Below are 15,659 nucleotides of genomic sequence, written 5' to 3' on the forward strand. Positions count from 1 at the left end.
GCAAATAAATCCAATCAACTTGGCCTTTTGGTCAAGATCAAAGTTTAGTATCTGTTCTTCAGATGCTGCACTTCCATTTCTTGTTCTCTTTCGGTGGGGGATCAGCCATTTACGACTGAGAATTTTTTTTTATTTTTGTACCTTTTATCCACGTTAAAAAACGACCCTGGTGTCTAACTCTGTCCCGTGGGGAGGCATAGTAAATAGGTACAATTAATTCTAATATTTTCCCCAAGTTTGATTGTTTGTGATGCATCAAACATTTTATTTTTTGTCTTTTTGTAGTGTACCCAACTATTATGATCACGTTCTGGGAAAGATATCACAACTAGTACAGATATAACTGAACCATCAACTGTTAATGATGAGAATGCAGAAACGACAGAGGAGAAAAGATCCGAAAATAAATGCTTGTATCCTTAATCAAAATATCTAGATTTTTAAAACGGCCTCCGGGCATTACCTGAAACGTAGAACCAAAACGGCTATAAAAAAACGGTTAAATTGTTTTTATTTGCTCTATTATAAACGTCCATTACTCGCGGGGGAAAATAATTTGTTGCTAAAATTGTAAGTTGAATGGCAATCCTTTTCTAAAGCATTATAATGAAACGCTGCAGTGAAAGAAGGAACGCGTATTTTTCTTTTTTTATTTATTTTACAGATTTTTTTTTTTTTAGTAGAATAACAAAAGCCCTATAACTTGGATCTTTTTTGTTTAAATAAGTGCATAAGGTCAAACTCCAAAACACTTCAAAGCAATTAACAATTTCCTTTTATGATGAAAACTGATTGTACTGAAGTTATAGACTTAGAAAAAGGTTTATTTTTAGTTAGTTTCTCATTAAAAGTGTTATCACATTATATTCACAGTTATGTCCCTTGAACTATATTCAAGTTATCTCCTCTTGAATTCTGATGTGAGCAAATGAGAATGAATTAATAAATTCTGAAGCATAGAAAGTTTTGTTCATTAAGGCAAAATTTGATATCGAGGCTGGTTTGTCCGTAAGTTTTGTTCTGTGTGCATGTGTTTCATATAGTTCTGCATAATTATCAGTTCGTTTTTAAATTTGCTGACATCGTATTGTCAGATTTCGCTTCTCCGAATCGACACTAATAACACACTATAATAAAACACTATTATGAACTTGAAAGAAATTAGTCCTATAGATATATTTATTTTAGAAAATTTCGGTTCTATTAACACATCTGAACACGAATAAATCACAGATAAGGAACGAACGTAGCCGAGACACTGAAGGCAAAACTTTACACTTTTTGACATGACGTTGTCCCAATGCCAACAGCGTGCTGTCGACTGACGAAATAGACCAGCTTTTATTTAGCTTATTGGCTAACAAAACGATCTATTAACATAGCCAACACTGTTTAATTCATCATGCTGACAAATATATTTACTGCCAGACGTTCTTGGAATGTATTTCTCCTGTTTTTCCCCAACAAACGATGCAAAACATGTCATTTTGTGGATCCGTTCACAATCAAATTTGTCACAAAATTCAAATTAAAAAAATATATATCTCGTGTTTGTGTTTCATACTTCACTAAAGTCATATAAGAACAAAGCTAAATATAAACCATATATATAAGCTAAATATATATCATCATCATCATCATCATCATCATGTAATTCGTCAGTCTTGTCGATGACTAGTCGGGGCCTCAGTGCTTTATCCTTCGGTGTTGGCATAGTCCTCTTTCCGTGTGAAACATTCGGTCACAGGCACTGCATATGTGGGTGCCAGGGTTGTGTCGTCTATAACGTCTCAGCTCTAAGGCTTCTCTAATATTTCTCTCCATTTCTTTCTTTTCTTTGTGGAGACTGTTCCGTCAACCACTCCTTTCTTTGGCTTGTTCCTCCCAACTCCCGACATTGATGTTCATTGCCTTAAGGTGCCGCTTTGTTACATCTTTGTAGCGAAGCTTCTGACCTCCTATCTTGCGGGTTCCATTTTCCAGTTCTCTGTAGAAGATAGTCTTTGGAATTCGGTTTTCTTCCAATGCTCATGTCCAGTGGAGCGAACCCGCGACGACTGGAAGCAGCGGAGGTAAATATATATGTAAGCTATATATATATATAAGCTAAATATATGTCATATATATATAAGCTAAATATATGTCATATATATATATATATATATATATATATATATATATATATATATAAGCTAAATATATGTCATATATATATATATATATAAGCTTTATATATGTCATATATATATATAAGCTAAATATATGTTATATATATATATATATATATATATATATATATATATATAAGTTAAATATATGTAAGTCAGATATGTCAATAAATATATATAAGTCCATTATCAGTTAAATATATGTCATATATATATATATATATATATATTATATATATATATATATAAAAGCTAAATATATATATAAGCCATATATGAGCAAAGCTAAATATAACATACAGGTAATCTTTATTCTGACCGAATTTCACGTTTCTAACTCTTATAGCCTAAACGTATTTAAACGATTAACAGACATACATGTTGATATCTAGATTTTCGGTGCAACTACCCTATAATAGCGAAAGTCGGAAACGCAAAAAATCGATTAAAAATGGTATCTACAGACATTTTGTGGCAATTTCAACTAAAAGCAATGATATCTACTTGATTCGCATGTCAGAATTATTTAAATATTACCGCATTATTTTTTAAAAATCACGAATTTTCCATCTTTATCATAAGATTACCTCGTAATATTTCTTTGGGAACACGCGACATAATAACAAGGTAAGTAACTCTGTTATGCTACTAAAAACAATGCAAGCAATTCATATTTATAATTGTTAACACACAATTTATTAAAACATTGGCATTAGGTACACGCTATTTATCTCCCCTTGGAATTCTCCCGCTTTTTTTTTTTTTTTTTTAGCTGACAATTTTGTTTTCACTAATTTTCATTAAAAACATGTTTTCTTAAATATTTTTTCTGTCTTATTGTTTTTCGTAATTTTCGGATATATTCATTACCGTAACATGACAATTAAATAGGGACCATTGGTTTGCCTTGAACTCGAATATTAAAATTTTAGAATTTCAGTATTATAGTGTAGTTGCACACGATTTTCTAAAGAGCGATTTTATATTATCTAGGAATCTTTTTATTTTTATTTTTTTTACACAGGAATCACCACTTATCAAGGCCTAGAGGCCACTCGAGGATATGAGTTAATGGGTATACATTAGTCAATGTGATTATAGCGTAGTAAGCATAAGTAGTGGAAATTTTGTAAATTAGATTACTTAGGGGGACGGTTCATCAAGAACTTGTTTACGTTGGACTTGAAGATAATCATATTGTAGTCAGCTGGAAAGCAGGCAAACAGAAGAGAGTTCCACGGGCGTGCAGTTCTAAGAAAGAAGCTTTGTTCATGGAATCTGCATTTAGGTTTAGGCACAGATAAAGGGTGTGGGAAATTATTGATAGTGGTTTTGGCTAGATGAGTGTTTTTCGTGAAAGTTTGGTGGGGGGGACAATAGATTGGAGCTCAGACGAGTACTTTCCATGGAAATAACGATAAAGCAGAGACAGGCTCGCAACGTCTCTTCTGTGAGGAAGAGTCTACAGAAAAATAAGTCAATGAAAAATAAATGAGTTGCGATCATATTAAAAGTGTATCGTAATGTTTATAAATTTTCAGAATCTTATGCTTCGTATTATTTAGATCCTTTGGATTACTGTTTCGATCTTGAGTATTATTATCAGATGGTTTCGGTCGTTTTTACTTCTGACCTTTTACAGGTATATTTCGTTAAACTCTGAGAATCTTTCTGTCGAATTTGGAAATTTGCACAAAATTTTGAATATCCTAATAATCAATTCTCATCTCCAAAATTTAAAAAAAAAAAAAAAAACGGTCTAAATTTGTCATTAAATATTTTTACATATTATTTTAATGGGATTTATTCAATATTAATACTGGAAGTTGTACCATAGATCAGGTTGAAGCAGCTGTACACACATTAAAAAAAGTGATAAAACAGTTGAATTGGATGAAATTACTGAGAAAGTATTAAAAAAACAGGAAATTACATAACATTTTGTTTGAATTCTATATTTCATAAGCAACGCATTGATGAACAAACAAAATGGTGCGTACTTCCATTCCCAAAGAAAGGAAATTTGTGTATTGGCTCAAACTACTGAGGAATAACTTTAACAGCCATTTCTGACAAACAAATTTGACTTGAAACTCAGAAAATCCTCCGACGAAATCATAATGACTTTTGTAAAAAAATAAATCAACGTTTGAGCAAATCTTAATGGTTCAAAAGATTATGGAAGACATATTTGAAAGACATCCGAAAGTCGATTTGTAATTTGGGAATTTCTCTAAGGCTTCCGATTTGATTCACAGAGAAAAGGCGAAGGAAATTCTTCTGACACATGGTATTCTAGGAGAGAATGTTGATGCAAAAATTATCTTGTACAATTGAACCCAGTCTATGTTACAATCATTTTTTTGTTTTAATTTTCTTATAACTTTGTTTTGATGCGTTCCCAGCGCTCTCCGGCCAAAAACAGACGCGAAACAACTTGTAGAAAAATAAATGTCTTTATTTCTTTTCCAAAATACTGCAACTACTAAAATCAATTGTTCGCGTATAGCAACGAGAAACTTAGCGACGACGTGGAATAGAGAGGACGGAGGTTGACGGTGGTCAGTGGACAATTGAGCGGTGTCCCAACAGCCGGGTGCGTGTCTGTTTTTTCTCCTTTTCTCTGACAAGCTACCCACTTTGTTTATATCAGTCTCGACTTCCCCGATGCACCTACAGTGTCAACGGCTTTAACCTGTGACCCCATCAATGTGTACGTCCGGCCTCCGCTACCGTTGACAATCCAACACATGCAGATGTTACCGCACAACGCACTGTGCAACAGTTTTTGCTGAGGATGAGCATTTTACCAGACGCCAAACATTCTCCCATTAGTTTAGTTACTTCAGCCGAGAGATCTTTTTAAGATTCTAAACGTCCTTTAAAATGCTATTGTTTGTATTTCTCTTGCACTTCGTTCACCGAGTATACTCGCCAAATAGTTTCTTCAAGGCTATGTTTCTTTCTATATATTAATCGACAGGCTGAAAGAAATGGATTAACATTGGTATCTGCAAGAAGTAAGAGCTATCATTCAGAAAAAAATTACTGATGCAAGCAATGCTGATAATCTTGCGATGTTTGCTGACACAACTAAACACGATGAAACTCAATTACATTGTTTAAAAAATGGCAAGTTGGATTGGGCTTTTTATTAACACAAGCAAAACGAGGCATATTGTTTTGAACCGACATGGAAATATCTTTTTCCTTAAATAGGATTTGTCTAAAAATTTCAATGAGTTTTTCCATCTTGACAATAAATTTGTAAAGCAAAAGTTGTAAATCAGAAACACCTGAACGTTGTTATATAGCTGTATATATAACAAACCTTATCGTCTACCTGTTCATGTAATTGCATCCTTTATATAATGAGCGTATATGTACATATATATATATATATATATATATATATGTGTGTGTGTGTGTTTGTCTATATAAATGTATGCATACATATCTATTCATCGTATCGTTTAGGGGATGTGGGTGTATATATACATGTCAATGTTTATCGAGCGGGTGTGTGTCAGTGTTTACACATGAAATTGGATAGTTCACAACCGGATGAATTAACATTTGAAAGACAGTTCTTTAACAGGACGAATAAATATCTTTGTCTGTTTGGCAGTAGACAAAGGATGAACATACCTTGTCTTATTTGCAACTTTTCGACATGCTATCCTAAAATGGAAGATATTTCCCTTAAAAAAACTAACTTTATATTTAGTATTTATTTCCACGATTGTTTGCTCTCAGAGTTCACACCTTTTTCTCCTTTGTTGGGTTAGGATTTTCTCTAGTTAGATAGAGCTCTCACAACTCTCCGACCGAACTCTAACTCCCAGGCTTTATCTGTTTGTCCAACTTCCCAACTAATTTATAAAAGGTCTGTTCCTCGAAATATATGAAAATCGTTTCTTTGTTAGTTCATCTCTCTGATGTCAGATAATAGGGTCCATTGTCTTGATAACTAAATTTTATTTGTTTGTCTCTAAAACTTTTTTAACGTAAATAAGTTCTTGATGAGCCGTTCCATATAAGTTATCAAATTTAACAAATTTTCATTACTAATGATTATTATATTGTCCAATTTCTACTGTACACTCTTTAACCCTTATCCTTGAGTGGCCTCTTGGCCTTGATAATGTGTTGATACCTATGAAAAAAAAAAAGAAAAAGTCCAATGTGAACAAGTTCTAATTGAATCGTCCCCCTAAGTAATCCAAGTTACAAAATTCCCACTGTTTACTATGCTAAAATCACAATGACTAATGTATACCTATTAACCCTTATCCTCGAGTGGCCTCTGGGCCTTGATAAGTGGTGACACCCATGTAAAAAAAAAAAATATATATATATCCCTATATACATTCTTTTTGTTATTGAAACATTTTTTCCTCAGTGCATTCCTTTTTGTTATCAAAATATTTTCTATTTACTAAGCATTGACAACTGTAACCACTTCCGATTCAGTTAGGTCATTCAGCATTTTCCAGGATACTAATATTAAACAGGCAGGATTAGACAAGATAAAAACAATCTGGAAGTCAAATCTTCCTAGTAAAATGAAACGTGAATCTTTTTTTTTAAGCGAGTCTCACGTAAGTCCTTGTATATAAAATTAGAACATGGTCTTTTATCAAAAGATTGGGGAGGAAAATTGACAGTGTGTACACCAGAATGTAAGGAGCTGCTCTTAACATCTTCTGGAGAAAGGGCTCCATGAGAGAACAACTCTATGGACATCTTCCTCGAATCTCGGCCCAGACAACTACATTCGCTGCTCGCTGCTGGAGGGTTAAAGATGAAATTGTTATCGATGTTCTTTTATGGATGTTAAACAGAAATTTAGTTCAGTAAGGAGATTGCACAGAATCGACGTCAATCAACTGGCAGAGGTATCACAAAGCATCTATGAAAATGTACCTTGATAGAGAGTGAGGGATTCAGGGGGATCCGTGGTACTACCAAATGATGATGAAGATGATGCAATAGCAGTGTCAGAAATTTCGTGAAAATAGTGAATAATTCCACCCCATCTTTCCAAGCTTATAACTCCTCGAAAAATGTAATTCAAGCCCTAATTTTTTTTTCAATTAAAGGAGCAAGGACCAAGGTTTTATTAAAAAAACAAAAAAAAAAAAACAATGTGTTTTTTTTTTTTTAAAAAAGGTTTTAAACTTCGGACTTTACAGGTAAATTTCTAAAAAAGCGATTTGTTTTTTTGTTTTAAATTTGAATATATTATTTATTGACCTTTTCTCTTCAATTTGTGATATATAAAACTCCACGACATAAATTAATTATTTACTTTTTAATAGACATTTCAAAATGAGAGGCGTGAATTATTCGACCCCCTATCTTTCTAAGCTTATAACTCCTCGAAAAATGTAATTCAAGCCCTAATTTTTTTTCAATTAAAGGAGCAAGGACCAAGGTTTCATTAAAAAAAAAAAAGACAAAAAGAAACAATGTGTTCTTATAAAATAAGGTTTTAAACTTCGGACTTTACAGGTAAATTTCTAAAAAAGCGATTTTTTTTTTTGTTTTAAATTTGAATATATTATTTATTGACCTTTTCTCTTCAATTTGTGATATATAAAACTCCACGACATAAATTAATTATTTACTTTTTAAGAGAAAGTTGAAAATGGGTGACACTTGGGGGGGGGGCGTGAATTAAAAAAAAAACGTTTGTCTAAAATATTATATTCGGTTTATTGGAAAGAACATAAAATTTCACATTGACCCTGAAAATATCGTAAAAATAGAATCAATAGAAAAATTTTGATAGATTTTTAAAATTTAAAAATTTAAAAATATTGAGTTTAAAAATTGAAAAATATTGAGTTCGGAAAATTCATTACTGTTTAAAAAAAAATATATTTTTATTACTTTTAAAACAACTGTAATAGTTTATTTTGGAAGTATAATCCATAAAGAAAATAAATAACCCACTTTTAACAGAGAAATTACGAGATTTTTATATTGTATTCGCAGTTTCGTGTTAGGGGTGTCAAAAATTCCTACAAAAATTCTGATACTGCTAATGATGCAATTAAAAAATAGGATTTATTCCATTAAAATCAAATGTAAAAAATAAATTCTGTGTTGCAGTTTCATTCATTCATTTATTTATTTAGTTATTATTATTATTATTATTATTATTATTATTATTATTATTATTATTATTATTATCTACTAGGAGTTTTCACACAGGCCGCTATCAAAAAAAATCTCTTTGAAAAAAACCTGTGGTGTTCCCTGGAGTCTGAATGACAACAAGTGTTCCCAGATTTCCAGTACCCACCACCTCTTTCGATAACGTTTGAAAATTAGTTTTCATTATCATAATAGCTGTTTACCATTGATTTCTCATTAGTAGCAGCCATTGGTCTACGCTGGAATTTGTGTGTCTCCCCAGGTGTTTTTGTTGTTGCTGCTGCTGCTATTACTATTATTATTATTATTACTATTATTATTATTATTATTATTACTATTATTATTATTATTATTATTATTACTACTACTACTAATAATAATAATAAGACGAAGAAGATAGCATGTGTGTTATTTTCTGTGTCATGCTTACACCTGCGTCGTTTGCTTGTTATGTACTTCTATTTCTTGTCATAAATAATTTTATCAATAATTGTTCATAAGTTTTGGCTTCGGTTTCAATTATTATTTCTAAGTGGGGAGTTATACTGTGAAATGTCTGTTGACATTACATTTACATTTCTGCATATAGGTACAGTCATGAAAGCAAGGCGCAGGGAGGGAATTCAAAAGACTATCAGATTGAAGAAAATAGTTATGAGAGTAGAAAGCCCTCTGATATCCGAGGACTTTTACAGTAAATGGACGGGATTTTGTTTCCTGTCATGTTAGCCAGGAGTGCATTTACGCCAGGACTATGAGTTCGGTGAAGCACGTACTATTAACGTACTTGTAAAACAAGCAAAGGGATGCAGCATTAAGTGATGAGATAGGATTGAAGTGTGTTTGATAGTGCAGCACCTACAATATTGGAGACTCTTTTTTGAACCCTTTTCAATAGAGGGAATTGTGGGGAGTTGGGTAGTGAGATATTTGTTGACATTACATTTAAACTTCTGCAGGTTCAGTCTCGAAAGACGAAGGATACCCCCCCCCCGTAGGAGCAGCAGCGTGTGTAATTGTAAGGCAAAAGTTGCGTAATCCCAACCACATCTTTCCTGAATCAGCACTGCTTGAGTCCAGTGGCAAGGAGAAGTCCAGGACGACTGGAAACAATGCCGAGATAAGCGGAGAGCATATATATGCAGGTTAGTACAGTCAAAGAAACAGGGAGAAAATTTCAAAATCTAGCAGTTGTAAGGAAGAAACTATTTGAGTTGGAATCTTTCCAGTATTTAGGGACCTGTGCAGTGAAGGAGTGAATTTTGCTGCTTGTCGGGTTGAGGCACTATATTTTAGTGCCCTATTTGTGGTGGTTGTTAACACCCTCCCCCTGTATGGACAGGAAGTGATTTGGCCATAGGCGGAGAGATACATGAATAACCAGAATGTAATCACACAATTCCCCCTTCCTCAGCATTAGTTAAGGTTAGCTAATTTTAATTGTGAAAGTTAATTATCACGTGTAAATTGTTTTTGTAAAAATATTGTAATGTGACCAGATGTGTAATGCCCCGACAAACTGCCGACGCCCAACGTCGTGTGTGCCATGGTATTTTTCGTTCACTGTGTTTCTTATGGCCGGATCGTCATTTTCTCGCTGGCGACGGTCGATGGGAACACGTGTGAGTTCACAAAGTAGAAATATTAAAACAAAACAAACACGAAACACACAACGCCAATGCTTCACATACATATCTGCTGGATTCTGGGGGTGTGTGAAACCCTAACCCTAACCCCCTAAGTACTACCAAGGCTAGGCTCGTCTGTCAGTTGCAATTTATTTCTATTTCTGTTTGGCAGTCAGCTCTAAAAACTGTCCATATGTGTCGCTATCAGCTTTCATCTGTCACACCCGGCAGCTCGATGTCATCTGTCTTCTCTCTGTCGGTATCTAAAGACCACTCGGAAGCTGCCCTTCTCTTGTAGTCTGTAGGTTTCTATTGTCATTGTCAAATCTAAAAGGCTCGATCTAAAAATACCCACATATTCATTGTTTGCTACTTCCTATTTCATTGTACATTTCTATGACAATTCCTATCCATTGTCCCCCTCCCTTAGCATTTAGTGACTCATGGGTCACCTTCATAGTATCACAGTAATATTTTCTTATAAAAAAATAAATAGTTAATTATATTTTTCATATATTACAATGGTGTCGTGCGTCGTTTTTTGCATCTGCCTTAAATGTCTACATTAATAAATGAAGCGGATCGGGAGAGGAAGATTCCAACCATGTCAAACCCTCAAAGAAGAAGACATGATTCTGGGAGAAGAACGAGACAGCCACACCCAACATTCCAGGTATGCCTTTAATCTTACCTAGACAGAAAGACGTCTAATCGACAAATCTTCCTATGCGAACCGTTTCCAGGAGATTTAGTTTAACACGTGGGTCGGTCACACGCCAATGACCGGCCCATAGATATACAGGGTTAATCCGGGAATATTTATGTTGAGGAGCCACAAGTGCTATGAGTTCATTGGAACATATTTCATGAAAATCCTTATAGGACAAGCACAGTGACGTAAGGTTGTAGCGATACTAAATTTCACATTCCTATGTCTAATAGCTAAAAGGAATTTAGCAGACTCCAAAGCATACATAGTACCATAGATCATCATCATCATTTCATCTGAATCCGAAGATTCTTTTGTTGGCATTGGTTTCCGTGATATTTTACTAGCCAGAATTCTTTCTAAAAAGACATAAGGGATTATGGGAGGGACCACGTGAAGATTTCCAACATCCTAAGTTAAAGTGATTTTTGTGGAATGAAATGAATTCGAACTTGTGGCACATGGTCGTCAGTCCATATTGTTAACCACTAAGCCACATATCAGCTCCCAGTATCATATATAACTGAACAATAACGTTTTCAGTTGTTAAATGAAGTGTTTAAAAAAAAAAAGATGTAATGAAACAATGATCCAAAAATAACCGCTTGTATTCTTAATGAAACTATCTAGATTCTCCAAACAGCCATCTGGCATTATCTAGAATCTACAGGAAAAGTAGACACAATGGAAAAAAAAATAGGATAAATGGTTTCCATCAATTTATAAGCGGCCATTAAATTAGAAAGAAAATCATTTGTCGGTAAAATTGTTTGTTGAATGCGGATGTTTTTACCCACTGTTTTTTTTTCAAATACAATGCATTTTTTATATACAAAAAAAAAACCTAAAAATATTTTTTTATATCTCGTATATATAAACAAAAAAAAAACTAAAAATATTTTTTTTATATCTCGTATATATAAATAAAAAAAAACTAATTAATTCAAACGTTGAGAGAGAAACCTTCTAATGAGTTCCGGTATTGATTGCTATACAGCCCTCCTGATTTTTATTGTTTGTCCCCTTTTTAGTTAAATTGTTGCCAGAAAAAAAATATACAAGTAAGAAAAGCATTTCATCCAAGGCATGAAAATTGTCAAACAAAATGTTTTTACTATAGGCTTTAAAAATAAAGGTACAAGATTCAATTTGAAATGCATTTATCTTCAAAGTGCACTTTTATACATTTTACAAAGTAAGTTATAAAAATTTAATACCTTACTTTGTAAAATGTATAAAAGTGCACTTTGAAGATAAATAAATTTCAAATTGAATCTTGTACCTTTATTTTTAAAGCCTATAGTAAAAGCATTTTGTTTAACAATTTTCATGCCTTGGATGAAATGCTTTTCTTACTTGTATCGTATCTTTTTAAGATTATATTTTATTTAATTTATTAATTTGGATAAAAAAAATGAATGTGGTTTTGTATGCATTTATAAAAACTCTCCTACTCTCGATTTCAGTTTGTATTTCTGCTCACACCACAATTCATTTTTGCAACCCCCTCTTTGCATTATTACATGTCTGAATATTCTCTCTGTTTCAGTTTGTATTTCTCCTCACACCACAACTCTTTTATGCAACTCCCTCTTTGTCATACATGTCTGAATAATGAGAAAATCTGAATTTTTTTTAACAAAAACTTTAAAATAAATTTTTAGATTAAAATTTTTAAAACTTCTTTCAGAATAGAAAATCTTTACAATTTAATAAGGAACATATTTTATATAGGTTTCATTAAAAATATTCAGTAGATAACGAGAAAAATAGAGATGAAAAGTTCAAAAGGACTGTATTACTGGTTACGCTCAATAGTAGACCTCGCTAGCAAAAGTCTTTGTTATTGTTATTCTATTATTATTTAAAACATTTTGTGTCTTGCTCTTTCGCGCGGGGACTAATATATATATATATATATATATATATATATATATATATATATATATACACACACGAGGGAGTCAATACTTATCAATGCCCAAAGGCCACTCGAGGACAAGGGTTAATAAATGTAAGGTGGAAGCGTAGTAATGGTGTAGATTGGGTAGAATTTGATTATTTAAGGGGATGGCTCAACCAAAATTTACTTACATTAGACTTGAAGACAACCATGTTCTAATCAGCTAGGAATCAAGCCTATTTCTCAGGCGAGTACTTCTAGAAAAGAAACTTTGTTCAAGGAATTTGCATTTATATTTAGGCACAGATAGGGAAGTAGCTAGTCGAGTGTTTTTTTGTGAAAGTTTGGCAAGAGTGGACCATAGATTGGGGCTCCGACAAGCATTTGCGATGAAAATAATGATAGAGCAGAGATAGGCTCGCAACGTCTCTTCTGTAGAAAAGAGTTTGCAGGGAATAGAAAAGGGCATTAGCTATTAGGCTACGAAATAAATTTTGAACTCTATCAAGGCAGAATAGGGCGCCTCCTTAGATGTGCCAACAGTACCCAATTTTAGAAGATACTTGGCTCTTATACAGATAAAGGATTGCATTGGCAGTGAGACACTTACTTGAGCGGTAGAATGATTCAACCATTTTTCCCAGAATCTTGGCAAGATTTGTGGTACATGCTCAATATCTCCATTCTTTTGAAAATCGCTATGCTTATGAATTCCAAAACATTTATCGTATATACTAAAAAAAATATGATTTGAAACCGATAGTATCAATGTTGTTCCGATATTTTGTAATATAGAATAGAAAAATATGATTTATTGGATCTTTAATTAAGCTCAGCTTAGATTGTTTTAATAAGAGAAAAGTGAGTTTGCAAAGCCAGTTAAAATTTAAAAAAGCAAAACAAAATCTAAAATTAATCTCTCTCCATCCTCTTCTAGCTTGTGGTGATATTTCTTATTGTTTAAAATAGAATATTCCAATCTTCTGTTTTAAAGTTAGTGTTATACCTTCGATTGTTAATACAGAGAAAGACAGAAAGAGAAGTGAGATTCATAGCAACTGTATAAAATAAGAACGGTATGAGGTTGTCAAACAACATTCTGGGAGAGAGATTGAAAATGATGGACAAAAATTTAAAGATAATCAATTGGTGTGCAAATTTCAAATTATGGCCAATTAGAACTGTTGAACTTTTTTCAAACATCTCGATTCCAGGAATATTTTAGCATGCATATTTTAGCATATATATATATATATATATATATATATATATATATATATATATATATATATATAGTAAGTTTTGAAAATATATATGGCAATATACAGAATTTTCCATACTTTATCCTTATAAAAATTTGTGAAGCTATTACATGGAAACAATGTTAATGTATATTTTTGTTATATATATTCCCGTGTTCTTTAGTTTCCTAGTTAGCCAATCAAATTCTTTGTTATTCACACATTCATTTATCACAACCAATGATTACACATTTATCAGTCAGAGGTTCGCTTAACTTGTAATTCACCTCTTTCCTTGTTTGATTTTGGAGGGGATGGGTCCTTACTTTTCTTTATGTTAAAAATTGGCCTAGTTTAAATCTAAATGTCTTTTGCTTACATTTTAGTCCACACTATTTTACATATTTGATTATTCATTTATTATTATTATTATTATTATTATTATTATTATTATCATTATTATTATTATTATTATTTGTTGTTGTTATTGTTGTTATCCTAAGGGAAAATTTATTTCATGCATATACATACGTTTGCTATTTTACTTCTGCAATTTAATAAATTTTGGGGTTCTTTAAAGTTTAGAATAGCTAATTTCTCATTCAAACATAGTCTACACAGGTCAGCTATGTTCCTACATACGCTGACTAGCCATACTAATGTCTGCATTTACATTTACCAGGCCGCAATATTTGCCCAAGAAAACACAAATAACGAGAAATATCATGTAGGTATGACCTCCCTGGATTTTAAAATCAGTTAATTTCATATGCCGGGTCCTTCTGCTTTTGTGATGATAAAACTTCTCAAATGCACTTGTGGTGCATAAAAGTGCGAATTAAGGTTAAAATCAAACTGTTTCTTATGTAATGGGATTTTTTTCCATTATCGATTTTTGATACTTATCGGAGGTATTCTAATACAAAACGTATCAGAAAAAGAACACTCCCAGGCATATAAAGTACATTCGTGTAGAAATTTCATAAAACTAGACCCAGCCGTTTTGGAATCCACAAGGAAAATGTTCACACATACACAAAGTGCTTTTTGTATATAACTAGCGGGGGGTAAAAGTCAGGCAAATTAAATAGACAGGCGCCCCCCCCTTGTAAAGTCGTAGATATTATCATTTAGACATGATATAAAAAGTTTTAAGAAGGAGCGAGCCGATCGAGCAAGCCTCTGAAAAAAGCCTTTTGCAGACATACACAAAAAGCGAACATACATACATACATACATACATACACACACACATTTTCGCTTTTATATATATAGACTAGCGGGGGTTACTGTTGCCAAGTTGTTTGGAAGTGTGTGTTGAACAAAAAAAAAATGTGGTAGTAGGCAGGCAGGTAGGCTCAAACCCGTACCGCAAAGGAGGAAAAGAAAGTGGACATGTGGGAGCAAAAATAAAAAAAGAAGGAAAATTGCGAGCGCAAAAAAAAAAAGAAATAGTACCATGAAGAAGGGAAAGAAAGTGAAAAAAAAAAAAAACAACCTGACGCGTTAGCTGCTGTGCCCAGCGCCAAACCGGAAGTGACATATGTTAAAATTAAGGCTATACAATCGAGAGGAGCTGATGACTTTTGGAAATATCGGCAAAAAAGCGACCCCTCCCTGTAGAAAAGTGCCCAGTTGAGGGTGAAGGAATCAATGTTTTTTTGCTAATTTTTTGATATTTGTTGTTCGAACGATCGATCTTAAAAATGATTCCAATCTCTTGAAAATTTGTCGCCTCTGTCGAAAGTTTTTGCGAGACATACATACATACTTACATTTAAACAGACAGGTGAGATTTATATTATAGACTAGAGATGTAAAAGTGACTTTGTCTGTGTGTGCTGTGTG

At 32.9% G+C, this 15,659-nt stretch overlaps 1 protein-coding gene across 1 annotated transcript in view; it reads left to right on the forward strand.

Annotated features, from left to right (window-relative positions):
- The window catches only part of LOC145242521 (protocadherin beta-13-like), a 1,864,148-nt gene that overhangs the window by 260,825 nt on the left and 1,587,664 nt on the right, over window positions 1–15,659 (forward strand). The window lies entirely within an intron of this gene.

This window comes from Euprymna scolopes, chromosome 21 (genome assembly GCF_053919585.1).
Source record: "Euprymna scolopes isolate OS-2025 chromosome 21, ASM5391958v1, whole genome shotgun sequence".
NCBI lineage: Eukaryota > Metazoa > Mollusca > Cephalopoda > Sepiida > Sepiolidae > Euprymna > Euprymna scolopes.